Below are 13567 nucleotides of genomic sequence, written 5' to 3'. Positions count from 1 at the left end.
ACTAAACTATACTTGGGTGCTGGTCAACAGCTGGTTGAACATGAGCCAGCAGAGTGCCCTTGTGGCCAAGAGGGCCAATGGCATCCTGGCCTGTGCCAGGAATGGTGTGGCCAGCAGGAGCAGGGGGGTCATTCTGCCCCTGTACCTGGCACTGGTGAGGGCACACCTTGAGTGCTGGGTCCAGTTCTGGGCCCTCAGTTTAGGAAGGATGTTGGGACACTTGAGCATATTCAGAGGGGGCAATGAGGCTGGAGAGGGGCTGGGAACACAAACCCTGTGAGGAACATTTGAAGGAGCTGGGGCTGTTTAGCCTGGAGAAAAGGAGGCTCAGAGGTGACCTTATTGCTCTGTACAACTCCCTGAAGGGAGGCTGTACACAGGTGGGGTCGGTTTCTCCCACCAGGCAGCACTGCCAGAACCAGAGGACACAGCCTCCAGCTATGTCAGGGAAGGGATAGGTTGGATATCAGAAATTTTTCACTGAAAGAATAATAAAGTACTGGAATGCTCTTCCCAGGGAGGTGGGAGAATCACCATCTCTGGATGTGTTTACAAAAAGCCTGGCCATGGCCCTTGGTGCTACAGTCTAGGTGAGGTGTTAGGGCACAGGTTGGACTCGATGGTCTGGGAGGTCTCTTCCAACCTCATTCTGTGATTCTGTAAAGAATCCAGAAAGGATACAGACAGAAGGCTAAAAGATAATAATGAAAAACTCGTGACTCTCTGCAGAGCCCTGACACAGCTGGGCTGTAATAGGCCAGTAAGTAAAAACAATTCACATGAAACCAATCAATCAATCACCCGTGGGTAAACAATGTCCAAACTACATTCCAGAGCAGCAAAACACAGGAGAAGCAAATATTGTTTTCCTTTTTCTCTGAGGCTTCTGAGCTTCCAGGAGAAGAATACCGGGCAAGGGGATTTTTCCAGAAAATATGAGAATAACAGGGTGGCTCCTCCCTGCTGGCAAAACTGCTCTGCCCAGCCCAAACCTGCACCACCTGGGACTGGAGAAGGAGGATGGATGTGATGGGAAGGCACTAGGAGAGAGTCAGGGAACCTCCACTGGGAGATGGGTTTAGCATTAAAAAAACAAAAATAGATGTTAGTACATAATAGTAGTAGTAAGAAGAAACCAAGAAGGATTTTCCGATCCAAACCACTCACTGGCAGGGCTGGGGTCCAAGAGAGTCTCCTGAGCTCCCACACATCTCAGCTCTGCCTCCAGCCACCCACATGCTCAGGGCACACTCAACAAAACCACTGTGAGACTGGGAAAGGGAAGATGATGCTTCCATCCACAGCCTCAAATCCTGAATTTTGCAGATTTACACCCAGTGACTGCTCACTTCTCCAAGCAGCTCCACTGCAGGAGCACCCTGGCAGAATCCAGCTGGGATCCCCTCCACAGCAGGCACTGGAGGAAAGCTCCAGCACCTCATTTCCTACAGCTGCACCCACTCTTTAGTGTAATAAAGTGCTTTTCTGCTATTTCCACATTGCACCCATCATCCTCATCCTGCAAAACACTTTCAGGCTGTGCAGGTGCCACTGCAATCCTTCCTCTGAGTCTGGCTTTGCTTTCCCTCCCCTTTATAAACAGCTGTAGAAAAGCCCTTTCACATCCCAGACTGGCTTATTGATTTCACAGAATCATGGAATGGTTTGGACTGGAAGGCACCTTGAAGACCCTCCAGTCCCACTCCCTTTCCACTAGACCAGGTTGCTTTAAGTCCAACCTGGACTTGAACACTTCCAGAGGTGGGACATCCACATCTTTTTGGGTTAGCATCATGGACACGGGGAGAAAAAAATGCCCCCATCAGCACACACATCACAGTTACCAGAAAAATGAAACAAAAATTAAACCCAAACACTTCCTCTCCAAACCACCATGGCTGTGTCCTTTCCCCAGTGCCCCTGAGTAGCAGTGAGCCTGCAGGACACAGAGTGGACATGGAACACAGGGATTTTTCTCCTTGTTCTTCCTCGGAGCCGTTTCCTGTCCGGCCCGGGAGGTGACGCCGGCGGCAGGACGGGGAGAGGCAGCAGGACAGGACAGGGAGAGAGAGGCAGCTCCCCCCCGGCAGCTGCGCCAGGAAGGCAGAAAATCTGCTGCACATACTTGAAATGCTTCCCCAATGAAAACTGGCAAGGCCCCATTCTGTAAATTATTTAGCAATAAAGTCACTAATGAGGAACAGTCGAGCTCCGGGCTGGGGGGTTTGGTGCAGCCCGAAGTGATTTCTTGAAATCCGTGCAAAAAGCAAGAACTGGAGGAGGCCAAGGCCAACAGGATCTTCCCCAGGGATGGGAGGAATACAGTGTGTCCCCTCCAGCCTCTGGGAGCTCTGAGAGGATGTGAAGATCTCACACATGGCGGAGTATTTTGAGTGCAAACCCCACCAAGCCTTCCCCAGCCACAGAAAGCCCCCTGCAGCCCCTACAAAATACCCCTGGCTGCAACAAATTGGCTTTTTTTTCCCCCCTGATAACTTATTTTCACCTTTCCTAACATGCCACTTTATCAAGGGCTATTCTGGGAAAAAAATGAACCAGCAGATGAGGATGGAGGCAGGGCAGCTCGCACGGGGGTTGAGTGATCCCGATGGATTCCTGCAAATTGCAGCATTTTGGTGGGAACCAAGAAAATCCCTGCATGGCAGGAAGTGATCTGGGAAAGGGATAGGGGAAACAAGACCAAGGACAGACAGCCCGGGGGGGAATTCTGCAGCAAAGAATTCCAGAGGGGTGTTTGGGCATGGCCCAAGGTGCTGTAATGCACTGCCCAGTGCAGCTCTCCAAAAATGCACTGATCCCCTCTGCTCACGGTTAGAAACACTGAAAAAAGAGAAAAACATCTCTCCTCCTAAACAGGCAACCAGGGAATTCCATCCCCACTTAGTACTCAGCTCCTCATCCAGGCAGAAACTGCTGAAGGATTAAAATCTGAGATCTATGAGAAGCTACAGATGTAATCTGGAGAGAAACATGCAGCACCATGCTTCTCATGCTGCTGGCTGCAAGCCAGACCCTATGGAGAACCTGAATTATTGATCAGCCATACATCCAAAATTCTTGCTGTTTTAGACATATAATTTGAGATAGACATATATATATATATATATATATATGTAGAAAAAAGGATTATGCTTTGCAATATATAGTTATATTTGCTACATATACATTATTATATCTATATGGCAAAGCCAAACCCGGTTTAAAAATATATAAATATATCTTTGTTTTTCCCCCTGATAATTTATTTTCACCTTTTCTTACATGCCACTTCATCAAGGGCTATTGCTGGGAAAAAAAATGAATCAGTAGATGAGGATGGAGGCATCCAAATACATCCAAAATTCTTGCTTTTTAGACATAGAATTTGAGATAGACATATATATATATATGTATAAAAAAGGATTATGCTTTGCAAGATATAGCTATATTTGCTACATATACATTATTATATATATATGGCAAAGCCAAATCTGGTTTAAATATATATATTATATATATATATATATATATATATATATATATTATATATATATATTATATATATATATCTATATATATATATATATATAAAATGGGAAAGCACAGTCCTTGCAGCCAGGGTTTGATAGGAAAATCCCTCTTTCCAAAAGACTCAAAACTGGTTTGGGTTGGATGGGAGCTTAAACTCATCTTATTTCATCCCTTCCACAGGCAGGGACACCTTCCACTATCCCAGGATGCTCCAAGCCCTGTCCAACCAGGCCTTGGACACTTCCAGGGATGGGGCAGCCACAAATTCTCTGGGCACACACCTGTAATGACACTTGTGCACAGGATTTCCATCACTCCAATGCTTCCTCTGGTATTCTGCCCACCAAAATCACACCAATTTTCCCCCTCACAGCACTTTCCCACCCAGCATGGAGCATCTGCTCTCCATCACTCTTCTCCAAGCTTCCATCCCAACCCTCCAGCACCTCCTGCCCATGAGGGTCCTATGGAGAAATCCCTTGTTATTGGCATAATTTGCACTAAGAGACTCAGCTTGAAAGGGAAACTTTAGCTTAATTTTAAAACAGGGGGGAGAAAACCCCTGCTGCTGTGCCAGCTTTAAGTACCTAAATAAATGACCCAAAACGTGCAGGCAGCTCTTAGAGACGGTTACAGAAAAGTTCCAAAAGCTGGGAAAATGGGGTCAATTATTCAGGAACCTCATTTCAGCCTCTGCTTCTCCCACATCCAGGTGGCTGTCGGAGGGTTTCCATGTGATTCCTACCAGCTGGATGGAGCTGTGCCTCTACTCGAAGCTGCAAAGGAGTTTGCAGTGAGCATCAGCCCTCTCCAGCAGGGACCAGGCTCAGCGCCCCTCACAAGGGACTCCACACACTCCCCCCAGCATGATGCAAAAGCAATCAGGAGAAGGGAACATTTTTAAAGGCTTTTTTTGTTGCAAGTGTCACTATATCAGGGTGCAAAGTTAGATCTGTCATTAAGAATCGCCTCCTAAATGCAACAACCTCAATGTGAAAAGCTTCCACAGTACTTTTCCCCCAATATTTTTGTCCTTTTTAGATTTTCCCTCCTCTTTTTAACCTTTTTTGGGGGGGAAGGGAGGGGAATTGGGTGCTTTCTGTAATTCCTGACTACCCAGAGGAGGAGATAATGCCCTGCATGAACAAACCCCATCACTCATTCCAAGCCCTTCCAAACCTGCTGCAAGTGGGCAGAGATGAAATTAATTCAATTTAAACATTTCCCAGACCAACTGATGAAAACTACCATTCCCACTGAAATAATTGGCTGTTAATTATATTTTAGTTGATCACATTAAACTTCCATGACACTGCTGGATTCTGCATCCTTTATGCTTCAACCACTGATGGGTGTTAACAGACAACGCCAAGGAGATTTTTTCTTTTTTTAATTGTGGTGAACATCTCCAGACAGCATTTTGGGGCTGAAGTTTCCACTCCTGCTCCTGCAAATCCCATCCTGGACTCCTCTGGGCAGCAGACCAACCCTCCATGCAGCAGCAAAGCCTTTTACTGGCCTTGGAACAGGCATCACTTTAAAGACATCCATTTAAAAGCCTTTTTTTTCCATGTAACTCAGCTGACACGATTGCTGTACACGCATTTCTGCCTTTGGAGGGGACATATTAAAAATGGATGCAGAACAAACGGTGAGGCTCGTGTGGGTGAATCAGTATCTCAGGTGAAAGCTGCATTTTGTGCTGCTTTGGTGAGTTTGATGGTGAGATGGTTTTTGCTTTGCTGGGCACAAGTCAAGGGTGTGTTTTTATCCAGAACATCAGCAGGATAAATATACATGTACACACACTTCTGTCCTAGGATGAGAAATGCAAGGGTCATAAAGAACCTTACTAGAAAAAAGTAAAGATTGAAGACTCAGGGATGAGCTGAGTTTGTATTTTAAAGAGCATCTCATCCCCTCTGATTTTTAAGTAGCTTCTCAGCTTGGGACCTCCTCCTTGCAAAGGTGCAGAAATCTGGAGAGGAACTTCTGACAAGGATCTTGAAGTGACAGGCCAAGGGGGAATGACTTCCCACTGACAGAGGGCACAGTTAGATGGGATATTAGGAAGAAATTCTTCCCTGTGAGGGTGGGGAGGCCCTGGCACAGGGTGCCCAGAGAAGCTGTGACTGTCCCATCCCCAGAAGCGTTTGATGCCAGGCTGGACAGGGCTTGGAGCAACCTGGAATAGTGGAAAGTGTCCCTGCCATGGCAGGGGAGGGATGAGATGGGCTTTAAGGTCCCTCCAACCCAAACCATTTTTACGAGGACCCAGCTACTGCCACTGCCCAGGACTTGCTGGGGCAAAGCTAATACATCCAACCTCTCCCACTGGCACCTGGGCAGCATGCTGGACTCACAGTGGCTCAAAATGAGCCCCCTCCACCCCACAGCATCATCTACTCAAGGGGATAAGCACAAGGGCCTGACTTTTGTAAATCAGCACTCCAGCCCAGCCTGCTGTGCACCCCAGGCACATCCCTCAGCACACAGTCTCTGCAGCACCACGGCACTCCATGGCCTCAGAGGAGCTGTCAGCACCCAGTGCTTCCTCCCAGGTGGGTACCAGGGAGCTCAGCAGAGCCTCTTGGATTAATAAAATGAATTCTGCCTTTGCACACCTATTTCTTACTTTTAAATAAGCTTTTATTTCCACCCTGTGCTCCTGCTGCAATGCTACGCGTGAGCTGTCACACCTGGCCACAGATAATCCGTAGGAATTTCAGGGTAAAGCTTTCACCCAGTGAGAGCAAATCCTTGCAAACACCACTTCTGACCATTCCCTGAGTTAGACACCAGCTTGGCCTCGGTGCCCACATGCTCACAGCTCTGGGACAGGACCCCCAGCCACACACACTGACCCATGCCCCATCACCCAGCTGGGGCACGATGTCCTTTCCAAGTTACCCCCATGTCCTGGCATTCCCCACCTGGAAAATAAGGATTATTTCCACCACGCAGTGTCCCAGTCTCTACTCTGCCCTGGCCACAAGCTGGTGGGTGTCTCACAGGGGATGTAAGTAAATAAAGCCCCATCCAAACCCCTGTGCACGCCGACAGGAGGGTGAGCAGAGCGGCTTGGGGACAGACCGGGGGGGTCTGGGGGCTGCCAGAAGCGCACACGGCAGAAAGCCACGGGCTGTGGGCTGCGACCCCCGCGGCAGCCCCGGAGCCGGCTCCGAGCCCTGCAGCCCCTCCGGCAGACAGGCTGGACTGCGGGGGCACCGGGGGCCGCCCGCCCGGCCCTCCCAGCACCGCGGGAGCCCGGAGCCCCTGGCTGGCCCGGCCGTGGGGACAGCACGGCCACCACCGCCACCCTCCCCGCGGCCCCGGCGGCTCCCGGCGTTGTTTCGTTTCTGCCAGGAGGAAGCGAGCTGCAAGCACAAAGCCAAGCCAGGGGAAGCCGCGCACGCCGGGCTGCGAGCGCTCGCGGGGACCCCCGGGCACCCCCTTACCTGCGTGGGCTGAGCGGGGGCACAGCGCCCTGCCCGCGGCATCGCCCGCGGCCGCCCCTCGCCGTGCCCGGCCAGCCGGACAATGGGCCGGGCGCGGAGCGGAGCCGGGCCGGCAGCGGCACGTCCCCGCCGAGCTCTCCTCCTGCTCCGACTGCATGGCGGGGCACGGCGGGCCCGGGGCCGCGGGGGGGTCCCCGGTGGGCGGCTCCTCGCCGGTACCGCGCGGAAGTGCGGCCGGCGCTACCTGCGCCGGGAATTTGACCCCTCGCCGGTCGCTTGATGTCACGGCTCGGAGGAGTGGCTCTGCCCCGCACAGCCCCGGCTGAGCGGGACGGGGGCCCCACAAGTCTCCCGGAGCCCCGGGGCCGCGCAGGAACCCGCGGCCGGCCGGCGGCGGAAATGATTCCCGGCTGGAATCATCCATCGCTCCCGCCGCTGCCACCCACCGAGCGGCCAGAGCCATGTCCCCGAGGCTCTGTCGCCTCCGCTGCCGGCGCCGGCAGCACGGGGGGAAACTGAGGCAGGAGGGTGGCGAGACAGCCCCGGGGCTCGGGCCGGCTCCTCCTCGCAAGGCAAACACGTGCAGGGTTTCTTCTCGCAATGCAGTTGCTACTTATTTTATGCGGGATGGCGTGAGCAGAGACAAAGCAAAACCCGTTCAGAATGCCGAGACCACCTGCCTTTCTGTGATAAAAAGGTGATATTCTGTGATATTTTTATGTGTGTACACATAAAAATACAGCAGAACAACCGAACTCTCTGAAACACAGCACGCTGGTCTAGTTTTTCCATAGATTCATCAAGGTTGGAGAAGACTTCCAAGATCAAGTCCTACTCTTAACCAAATAGCACCATGGCCACTAAACCATATAGTACAGTGTCTCATCTGCTTGTTTTTTGAACACTCCAGGGATGACAACTCCACCACTTCCCCTGAGGAGCCGGGTCCAGTGCCTGACCATTACTTCAGTGAGGAAATTTTACCTAATACAAATATTTTTGTTCCCTGTGGTATACGGTACGCTGTTACCTGCCCTCACCCTGCTGCCTGGGGTGTCTATTTCCAAGCCCCCCCCAGACCTGCTTTTTACATTTTTTCGCCTGCCACAGCAATGAAGAACTGGGCAGAAGCCCTTTGGGTTTATGAATTTTTGCCTGTCTCTACACTGAGCCCTGCCCGGCCAGCTGCCGGCTGGGGGATGCTCGGGAGGCAGCCCCAGCACACTGCAAACACACACCTCTTGCTCTGCCCAGGAAAGCTCATAAAACACAAAAACCCCACCACATTCCACTTTACAACAGCACCGAGCCTCTGCCAGCCACAGCTTCCCCACCCTACAGCAGCATGGGGAAACTGAGGCACACCCCATGTCCATAGGCTTTGACGTTTTGGGGAAGTGGGTGACAATACAACTGCGGTAGGAGTGAGCTGTCCTGGCTCGGAAGGAATGCACCCATGGCCACCTTGTACACAAAGGTCAATAAATCAGGTTGTCACCCACCCCGTGACACCCTCGTGTCCTCCCAATAAACCAGGTTGTCACCCACCCTGTGACCCTCCTACCCTCCTGGCGCAGGCATTGCCCCTTTCCTACCCTGATGCTTCCTCGCCAGAAGCTCGGGAAGGGGAAGGGGAAGGAGGGGAAGAAGAAGGGGAAGGGAGTCGGTTTTGTTGTGCAACAAGCGCTGGCTCTCATTGCATCAAACCCAGTGCATGAACAGGCTGGCAGTGCCACATGGCCGGGCACGGCTCTGCGGTGTCCCAGCTCCTGCCATCACCCACCTCAGCTCCGGGAAGCCCAGGGAAGCTCTGCGTCACCTCCCTCCCATCGCAGCCTGTTTGCACAACTCCTCTCCCCGGGATCAAGTCGGAGCCCGTCCGTGCCCGCTCCGCTCCCGGTGCTGCGGGAGCGCTGCCACGGCCGGAGCCGCCCCACGCGAGCCGGGATCACCGCGGCACCTGCGGCTTTAGCCCTGCTCGCTGCGTAATCCCAGAGCAAAGGTAGCCGTGTGACCTGCCACGGCTCGGCAAGGTGCTGAGTTCAGCGCCCCGAGAAGCAGAGGGAGGAGGTTCTGCACGTCACGGGCATTGCACAAGCCCGAAGCTCCCCGTGAGCCTCTCCCTGGCAGAGGAGGCCGGGGAGCGAGCGGGGCTGGGCTCGGAGCTGCCTTCTGCTGACTAATGGTGGCCCGGCAGCGTTACTCACACCCAGACCCGGCCGTGCTGAGACACTGCTGCTCTTTGACCCAGCCACGGACCCGCGAGGATTCCCCTGGCCCTCCCTTTGCGATTAATAATCCCTTTGGAAGAATGGAAAAACGGTGCTGCTGAAGTCCGAGATGGATCACACCTCGCTGGGTTTGTGTGGTGCCACCGGGCTCGGAGGTGTCCCTGTGACAGGCAGCAGTCACCTCTGGCTGGGGTTAAATTGGGGCTGGTCTTGGTCTCCTCTCCTTGCTCTGGATCAACCATTGCTGTGTGGCCACTGGTGGTCCCTGCCCTTAGCCAGGCAGAAGCTGGGGCCAGGAAGGTGTTTCTGTCCCTGGAGTCACTCCCTGTGGATCCTGGCTGCTCCTGGTGCTGGGAAAGGGACAAGTGCTGGTGTCAGTGCAGATGGGTCTGGTCCTTCTTGCCAAATTGGCCAGCCTCCTTCAGCCCTCCCTAGCCAAGACCCTTCCTCAGGGGCAGGAGAGACCCTTCCCAGCCAAGCCTGGCTCTGAAGGCCTCTGCAGGCTGATCCAAACTTGACAACCCCCACCAGTGGACAAACCTGTATTGTGTGTCCCATCTCCAGCTTCCTGGGCTTGCAGGTCTCACCAGGATTATGGTTCTGAAGCAAGCAAGCTACAGGTGGTCCCCACCAAAAGTTGTCCCAGCTCTGCCAAAAGCCCCAACCACCACCCCCAAGGGCAGGGCCCACCAGAGACTGGCAACAGAGAGTCAGGTTGGGGTCAAAAAGTTGTCCAGCCCTGGCACAGGCTGCCCAGGGCAGTGGTGGAGTCCCCAGTCCTGGAGAGATTGAACAGACACGTGGATGTGGCACCTGGGGACATAGCTTAGTGGTGGCCTTGGCAGAGTTGGTTGGACTGGATGATCCCAGAGGGCTTTTGCAACCTTGATGATCTTGTGATTGTGTGAAAAGGCAACTCAGCTTCAGCACTGCTGCTCCAAAGGGAACAGTTCTCCCTCCCTGCAGCACTGAAGAGGAGCTGGTGGCTGATCAAATGCAGCCTGAGCATCTGGCTGTGTGTGCTGGGTGTCACTGCCCTGGAGGCACCGGCACCTGCAGCCACTGCTGAGTGACCTCAGCCCTGCTGGAGAACCCCTGCAGGAGGCCAGCCATGCATCCCTGCACCTTCAGAGCCACATCTGACCTGGAGGACAGAGCTGTCCACAAAAACCACCGGAACAGAAAAATCTGGAGACCTCATACAAGGTTTCCTGCTTCCAGGAAAACTTACTACAACTTCCCTCCCACAGCCATGGAAACCCCCCTCTCCATCCCCCTCTTCTGCAAAATAAAGATAACACAGTGAGGACATGTTTCAAAACAGAGCTGATTTCTTTTTTCCCCCTGGTTTTTCTTTCAAGGAAAAACTTCTCTCAAAAATGACAGATTTTTGTCAAACACTTCACTCATGACAAATTGGCATTGTCATGGAGGAGAGCGCTCGGCTGGGAGTTTCAGAGGCACTTTGGGAACCTCCATCTGCTCCTCCTGAGCTAAAATCCGACTGTGCTGAGGTTGGAGAACGTAATGTGTGAGGCAAGGATTAATTAACATCGATCTGGCTCCAAAACCAGAGGCACTGAGAGTAATTTTCATTGAGGAACTTGGCACCATTTAGCACCTCCTCCTCCTCCAGTGCTGTCGGAGTATTTTAAGCTCCTGAAAATCACACGTGCATCACCAAGAGTTTTTGCAGTTATTAACGAAAGCCTCAATAGAGAGAAAAATCTGAATTTTTTGGTTAGCTCCCTATCCAGGCCATACACAGCATTTCCCTCTTCTTTAAAACAGCACTGCAAAAGCTGTTTTAAAGAGGCAAAAAAGCAACAAGGAAAGGGCAAACATTATCATGTTGGTTCCAATCTCAGTTGGTACAACTTTCTGAGCACATCACAGTTACTTCTATTGTGTTTTTTAATTTTATCACGAGGATTATATTTATCATCACAGACATTTTATGCCTAACTTCTGGGCTCTTTACAATATTTTCATTCAAATGCTAAAAGGCTGTAATGAGTCTAAGATAATGGCCTGCAAATATAAATGACACAGATCAGAATAGGGGGAAATTGGTTAAAAAGGAAAACAAATAGAAATTATCCATCCTAATTTGCATTCAGAGACGGTAACTGGGGGGGAAAAAAATCAATGTATTATGGAGAGGGAGGTTTCACCTGAACCCAGCAGAACCTGCTGTGCTTCTGCAACATCTGGATCCAGCTGCAAATGTCAGTGACTCCTCCCTGCCCTCCCCAGCTTCATCAGTGCTAACGAGGAGGGATGGCACAGAGGGCTGCAGGTTTGTGGCCCTGCAGGGACAGGGTGGGCATGGATCAGCAAAACCTGAGTTCCCCGAGAGCTCTGAACCGCTGAACCCCACCAGAATCAATATTTTCCTTTTTAAAACAATGCTGGGGGGAAAAGCACGTCTCATATAGATTCAGTGTTATTCTGGGTTTTACATTATTCATTGAACCTCATCCCATGTCATGCTGCAGTGAATATATTACCATATATGATGATACAGAAATTACATGACTCCTGCAAACACCCGATAAAGTGTCAGGCTGGGCTGCTAAAGGAGCTGCAATTGCTCATTAGCAACGTGTAATTACACTGCCACACGTTGGGGTTGAGCCAGTGCCAGCACAGGGAAAGAGAAGGAAAATAGTAATAATAACAATAACAATAATAATAGCAAAATATTCATAAATTAGGCAACAGCAAACCCCAGAACTGCATGGCGGGTCTCAAACTTCAGGAAATATTTCCTTGTTGAAGCCTAATAATAATAATAATAATAATTAAAAAATCATAAATCAGGCAACAGCAAGCCCAGAGCTGTGTGGTGGGTCTCAAACTTCAGGAAACATTTTCTTGTTGAAGCCTTATCCCCCCTCAGCACATCCAGGAATGTCACTGCCAGGGCCAGCGTGTCCCCAGAGCCTCCCAGCTCAGCCCAGCTCTGCAGGGATCATGGGGGCACTTGGAGGGAGCAGGCTGCATGCAGAGAAATGTCAGGGGAAATGGGAAGTCTGTTGGGACAGCTTAATGATTTATCCCTGTGTATAAACGTGCTGCTGTTTCTAAAAATGGCTTTGCAGCCTCAATGCCACCTGTGGTTGGAATGGGGCTGAAGGTGGGCAGCTCCACTCTGATATTGGCCACTATCTTTAAAACCAGCTATTATTGCCTTTTAAATTTTTTTAAGCTGCCCTGGAGCTTCCACAGAGTTTCTAATGCTCTGTCTTCATCAACCACTCCACCTACATATATATATATAAATATAAATAAGTAAATGTATATTAGGGAATTCAGCATAGAAAACAGGTTTTTGTGTCACCCACACGACCTGCTGCATTCATCAACACAACCAAAACTTACCCAAACCCCATTTCTTTACACCCAAACCTGACTCTCACTTGGCACAAGGCTTGTGCACGTGCATAGACTCCAAGTGATGCTACAGCCCAATTTTTGGTTGCTTGCAGGAATTGCAAAGACACAAAAAAAAAAAAAAGTGGGAATAAAGCCTGGCTGGGGTGGCTGGGATTAGTGAAGCAGGTTAGGAAAGCCCAAGGGGCTGCATGGATCAATGACCCCTGAGCCTGGACATATCCCATTCCCCTCCTGTCACTGTGTGTATCAACAGAATATTTATAAATCAATTGAAAGCAATTAATCAGCTAGAGAAAGATAAGGGATAATGAAGAAAAGAGATTAGCTGGCGATGCACAAACAGGGCTCCTCTGGGGAGGAACTGCTGTGGTTGGAAGCCTCCTCTGCAAAGCCTATTAGCTCCACTTAAAAAAGAAATTTAAAAGAGGCAACCTGAATAATTAAAAGGAAGAGTTAATGGTTCATGCTAACAGCTTCTACAAACCTGCAGCAGCCGTGTTTGTTAACCAGGGGACCTGCAGGTAAACCCCTGCTCCAGGGCTGCAGCCCCACAAACATTCCTGCATCCCCTGGCAGGGGGAGCCAGGGAGACTCACCTGGACAGGGCCACCATCCCTGAGTGACCAGCCCTCAGAGCTGAGCTGCAAACAACAACAGAGAAATGACTCCAGGATGGGAGGGGAAAATCCCAGTATTGCCCACCCGGGGTATCCCATGGCAACCTTCCAATCACCAACCTGCTCCTTGTTGGCTAAGCCAGGACTAAATATATTGCTGGGTTGGTTGCCAGCTGAAAAATTAACCTCTGGGCAGGGCAGTCACCATTTCTGCCATTTTCTGTGAGTTTTCCTACTGGTTTTTCCACCCTAATCCTTCCACACCAAACTCTGGGGAGGGGTAGGACCAGCAGCATTTTCCTAGGGTGAATTGCTGCCCATAATCATTTAT

The 13567-nt window shown here is 51.0% G+C and overlaps 1 protein-coding gene across 3 annotated transcripts in view; it reads right to left on the bottom strand.

The window, feature by feature from the left end:
• The window catches only part of LOC103820834 (kazrin), a 91953-nt gene that overhangs the window by 14178 nt on the left and 64208 nt on the right, over nucleotides 1-13567 (bottom strand). Inside the window, exon 1 of one of the 3 annotated variants that reach the window (XM_009095609.4) lies at nucleotides 8773-8989. The exons of 1 other annotated variant lie outside the window; for it this stretch is intronic. The gene's annotated coding sequence lies outside the window, so the exon portion shown is untranslated. Of the gene's footprint in view, nucleotides 1-6989; nucleotides 7040-8772; nucleotides 8990-13567 lie in introns of those variants that run through there. One more of the 3 variants, XM_030232757.2, reaches the window with a different exon arrangement.

This window comes from Serinus canaria, chromosome 21 (genome assembly GCF_022539315.1).
Source record: "Serinus canaria isolate serCan28SL12 chromosome 21, serCan2020, whole genome shotgun sequence".
Classification (NCBI taxonomy): domain Eukaryota; kingdom Metazoa; phylum Chordata; class Aves; order Passeriformes; family Fringillidae; genus Serinus; species Serinus canaria.
The sequence above is the reverse complement of the archived record's forward strand: the minus strand, read 5'-3'. Positions and strand labels throughout refer to the sequence as shown.